The following is a 6,000-nucleotide window of genomic DNA, read 5'->3' as shown; positions in this document are numbered from 1 at the left end:
CTGAGTGCTAGTCGAATCGATCCTTCAATAGAAAGTGTGATGGTTGCGGATGAGGCGTTTGAGGCGTTTGCTAACGCTCGTGACTGTATGGAATGCAAAGAAGGCGACTTGGATGTTGCTCGTGGTCGACTGAGGTGCGCGAACTCAGTTTTATCTTCATTTCTTTGACTTAGTGGATTCTGCCACAGAATATATTATTTTATTTGTATGTCGTGTCAGACGCTTATGAGCATGTTATTTGTGTTACTTTCCGCGTATCATATACACGTGTAATTTACTTTAAGAATATTACTTCTATGAAATATCTTATCATTTGGATTAGTCAGGAGTTAAACTTATGGCGTTCTTTACTGATCATGCACGGAAGGTATCATCCTCCGGAGCTACTGACGTGCTTTGTCAAGCTAAGTATAGAACCTTAGTCCTGTCCGGGACTGTTGGTGCATTTTATCAAGCCATGCACATGGCTTAATTCCTTTTGGACTATTGGTGCACTTCATGTAGGCAGTGCACGGAGCCTGGTCTTTTCTTGGACTATTGGTGCACTTCATTTAAGCCATACACGGAGCCTAGTCCTTTCTCGGACTATCGATGCATTTCGTTTAAGCCATGCACAGAGCCTAGCCCTTTCTTGGACTATTAGTGCACTTCATCTAAGCCATGCACGGAGCCTAGTCCTTTCTTGGACTATTAGTGCACTTCATCTAAGCCATGCACGGAGCCTGGTCCTTTCTTGGACTATTGGTGCACTTCATCTAAGACATGCACGGAGCCTAGTCCTTTCTTGGACTATTGGTGCACTTCATTTAAGCCATGCACGGAGCCTAACCCTTTCTTGGACTGTTGGTGCACTTCATCTAACCATGCACGGAGCCTAGTCCTTTCTTGGACTATTAGTGCACTTCATCTAAACCATGCACGGAGCCTAGCCATTTCTTGGACTATTGATGCACTTCATTTGAGCCATGCACGGAGCCTATCCCTTTCTTGGACTATTGGTGCACTTCATCTAAGCCATGCATGGAGCCTAGCCCTTTCTTGGGCTATTGGTGCACTCCATCTAAGCCATGCACAGAGTTGTCCTTTTTTGGACTATTGGCGCGTCATATCGGGTCGTACGCGAGAATTTAACGTGACTCAAAATATAATATAGATAATTGTTTTATTATTTCTCATCCATCTGGCGTACATTAGGTTACTTAAGCATAATAAGTTTTAAGCCATTTACCATTGATAGGAGTATTGATGCGTGAGTCATTCATTCAGTTCAGATAGTAATATCCGCTCTCTGCTGTGTCGCTAATCATATAGGGACCTTTCCAATTTGCAGCAAATTTTCCTGCTTTTTCATTGCGCTGGACATGCGGTGCGATTTTCATCACTACATCATTCACGCTGAAGATTCGTTCTTTCACTTTCTGGTTATAATATCTTGTCGTCGTTGCCTATACTTATCCGCGAAACGTTCAGCCTTGGATCATCTTTCCTCTAAGGTATCCAAATGAGTGAAATGACTAACCTCATCCGGGGTTGTAAGGATGGCCATATCCACGCGTGCGTACGATATCGCAATTTCTGCTGGCAGTATCGCGTCTTCTTCGTACACCAAGGAATAAGGGAAGGCACCAATTGAACTTCTCATGAAGATGTGATATTCCCAGAGTGCAAGGGGTAGCTGTTCATGCCAGCCCCTGGGATGATCATGCACTTTCCGGCTTAGTATCCTTAACAGTATTTTTTTGGTTGCTTCGGCCTGCCCGTTCCCCTGGGGCTAATAGACAGTCGAAGTGTGGAACTTGATCCCATATTGGTTCAACATATCCATGACAGTTTGATTAACAAAAGAAGTACCATTATCCGAGCGTATAATCATAGGTGCACCAAATCGACATATGATGTGTTCTTTGATAAATGCAGCGATCGTGGAACCTGAGTAGTCCCGGAGTGGAATATCTTCAACCCATTTGGTAGAGTATTTGGTCGCGGTTATGATATACTTGTGCCGCTCGGACGAAGTTGGGCGTATCGGCTCGATAATATCAAGTCCCCAGCTATGAAAAAGCCATGGGGTGACGATAATATGTAGCAAGGTATGTGGGGCATGGATTAATGATCCATGGCTTTGACACTGCTGGCACTTCTTAACATGCTCGGCCGTATCAAACTCCATCGTGTGCTAGTAATACCCACCTTCGTGCAACTGTAGAAAGAGTTTTCTCATACCTTGATGCTCGACATCGTGAGTTGTAGCCATGAATATCTCTGCCTCTTCTTGTGACAGACAGCGTAGTATCTTGTCCCCGAAACTCTTCCTATAGAGGATGCCTTCACTCATGAAGAATAGTCCGGATTTCCTTTGAATTTTTAACGCTTCTTGTCTATTTGGCGGTAGGCGTTCGTACTGGATGAAGTATATGTAAGGTTGTCTCCATTCCTCTATCTCCGCACTACATATTTCCGTCTGCTATGGGGGTGCTTGACAATCATCACATTTATCCTGGACTACCGCTGCTTGGACTGCCATATTCTGCCAGTATACGCCCATCCTCTGTAGCCGTCGGTACAACGGGATTCCTCCTATTTGTCTGCATGATTCTTAATGGACGCGATTTAGTATTTCCTGCGCCTCTGACTTTCCTACACATCGTGATAAAGCGCCTCCGGATGTTCGGAAGTATAATGCTCCCCGGATTACAAAAAATTGTTTCAACACTTTAACGAGCAATAACTGATCGTCCGCCTCTCTAGTCAGATCTTCGATGTCTGCTATTCTCCGATCATCCTTTAATTCGAACGCTGCATCTTCTTTCCATGTGCTGGGAAATGCTCTTCTTTTTACCACTATGGTTCCTTCGTCGGCTTCGTTTAACTGTAGCTTGGCTGCTAAGGTAGCCAATGCGTCCGCATGCTTGTTGGTGGATCTTCCAGTATGATCGATGACGGTACTTCCGCTCCTCGCTATTAGTTCTTGAACTTCCTCTCTATATGGTGCCAAATGTGCCTCTTTTACCTGAAAATCACCTGATATTTGGTTTTTGACCAACTTCGAGTCTCCCTTGACATCGATTGCCCCTAGATTGAGTTCATCGGCCATTCGTAACTCAAGAATCAAAGCTTCATACTCTTCCACATTGTATCTACGTTCAAAGTCCAGCTTAAAATCGAATGATAATAATTATTTCTTGGGCGTCTCAAATACTATCCCTGCTCCTCCAAAAGAGCCGTAGGACGATCCGTCGAAAAACATCGTCCAACGTTCTTCCTCCTGGACTTCCGAAACTTCTCCGGGTATTTCATCACTTATTTTTGTCATATCCATACCTGGGAATGTGGCTAGAAGATCTTCAAATGCTTGCCCGCGCACTCCTTTCGACCGCTGATATTTTAGCTCAAACTCGGATAGTTGTAGTAACCAACGGGCCGTTTTGTCGGATAACACTGGTTTTGTCGCCAGGTAAGCGATCGGATTATCTGTCGCCACCACTATGGTTTCATGAGAAAGCATATATGATCGTAATTTTTGTGGGGCATAGATAAGCGCTAAACATGCCTGCTTCGCCTTCGAATATCGAAACTCCGCGTCCCCGAACCCTCTACTGATATAGTGAATTGGGCACAGTTGGTCATTGCCGAGGTCTTGAGCCAACAGTGCTCCGATCGCTACATTGGTAAATGCAATGTACATGTATAAAGGCTCGCCTTTGACTGGAGGTTGTAGGACCCGCGCGCTGATTAAACATTCTTTAAGCTTCTTAAAGGCCTGCTCCTGCTCATCTCCCCCACTAAAACTGCTTGTTCTTCTTTAGCAGTGGTGTGAATGCACATAGAGTTGTGCCAGCTCTGGGATGAACCTTCAGACATAATACACTCTACCAATACAAATCTGCAATTCTTTTATGCTTGCGGGTGACCTCATAGTAGTTATCGCTTCAACTTTATCCGGATCGATTTGTATCCCTTTATTGGTAACAACAAACCCCAGAAATTTTCCGGAGGTGACTCCAAAAGTGCATTTGAGAGGATTCATCTTCAGGTGATACTTTCTACATTTGTTGAAGACATGCCTTAAGTGGCTGAGGTGATCTTTTCGTGCCCGGGATTTCACCATCGTATCATCTATGTAAACTTCCATAATTTGATGCATCATGTCGTGGAAGATAGCTACCATTTCCCGTTGGTAGGTCGCGCCCGCGTTTTTCAACCCGAATGGCATTACAGTATAATAGAAATTCCCGTATGGGGTCTGGAAAGATGTTTTGTGCGCATCTTCCGCGGACATCTTAATTAGGTTATATCCGTTAAATCCGTCCATGAAAGAAAACATATCATACTCGCATGTGTTATTTACCATTATATCGATGTTTGGTATTGGGAAATCATCTTTAGGGCATGCCCGGTTCAGGTCTCGGTAGTCGACACAGCACCGGACCTTACCATTCTTCTTTTCCACTGGTACGATGTTAGCTAGCCACATGGGGTGTTGGATCGGTTTAATGAAATTGGCTTTCAACAGCTTCTCCACCTCTTCCTTGATCGCCAATTCTATCTTCTCCGGAAAGTTGCGCCTCCGCTGCTTCATAGGCCGATACTCGGGCGAGACATTGAGGTTATGCACGATCAAACGACTATCAAGACCCGACATTTCGTCGAGAGTAAATGCAAACACATCCCGATACTCACGGAGAAGGTTGACCAGTCGTGGCCTTTCTTCTCCTTCCAGATGCTTGTTAATGCGCACACAACGAGGTTCATCTTCTGTGCCAAGGTTTACTTCTTATAATCCATCGAGGGTCGGATCGGGTCTTGTCTTTTCTTCAGGTAAACCTTCTATTATTTAATTTTCTGAGATCAAAGGCTCTACCTCTTCCTGCAAATCTTCAATCACTGGGGTTGCTTCCATCATTTCTTCGTCCGTCGATGACATAGCGCAGTCATGTTGTCGATTGGAAGCTTCCCCAGCTAATTACTATAAACAGTAAACATGTCCGCCTTATGGACGTGAGAAGCGTTTAAATTGACTATTCTTTGTTTCGACTACAACCCTCTTAGTCCCCACGGCAGGTCCCATCCGAGATGGACTAAAGAACGATTTAGCCTTTCCTTTTGTTTGTGCCTCATGCTGGAACTCTTCCCACTTAGGGAGGGTGGCGAAATGCTCCGACTGCTCCCCTTGGCCTGTGACTGGTTGCGTGTAAAAAACTGCGTCTGCCATGTAAGCTTCCTCAGGACCAAACGGATTACTTGTGGCTGGGATCCGGAATTATTTTCCTCCAATATTAGTCTTGACAACTGGTGATATGTGGACGCTACTACCTTGTGGTTTAGAATCCATCCTCGCCCTAGTAAGACATGAAACGTGGTATCATCCTCAAGCACGTAAAAAGGGGTGAGTGCTCTGATAGGCCTGATCTTCATCATCAGATGTACTATTCCCATTGTCGTCTGAGTCTGTCCTCCAAATCCTCTTACGGTCGTTGCGCGCATTTTGATCGACATTCTTGATACTCCTAAAGATTCCAATGTGTGTAGGGAGATCATATTGAGGGAAGCTCCGTCGTCTATGAAAGCTCGCTTGAGGGGTTGCTTGTTAATATGTGCCGTGAGGTACAAGGGTCGGAGGTGTTCCCCTGGATAGCATATATCTTCATCAGTGAAAGTAATAGCTTCCTTAAGCATCAGATTGTACACCTTTCCAGATGCAATTGTTGTGATGGCTTTGGATGCCTCGCGAACTTGATCCTCGCTGAAACCAAGGGAGTCGAAGAATTGCTGGGCCAATACGGTTTGGGGCGAATTTGCTAGCGACTCCATTTGTGTCTGAAAATATGGTTGTTTCAGACGTCTCACATGCTTCCTCCTCCTCCGCGTCTTCCCATGGTCCAGGTTTCTCCTTCTGCGGGTTCATAGGAGATCATCATAACTTGTTGCTGAGGGAGCGGGTCCTTTTGGATGCTTTTTTCTCCTATTTCTAGCTCGCCTCTGGCTCGTTTTCTCTGTACT

The sequence above is a fragment of the Papaver somniferum genome, chromosome 7 (genome assembly GCF_003573695.1).
Source record: "Papaver somniferum cultivar HN1 chromosome 7, ASM357369v1, whole genome shotgun sequence".
NCBI lineage: Eukaryota > Viridiplantae > Streptophyta > Magnoliopsida > Ranunculales > Papaveraceae > Papaver > Papaver somniferum.
The sequence above is the reverse complement of the archived record's forward strand: the minus strand, read 5'-3'. Positions refer to the sequence as shown.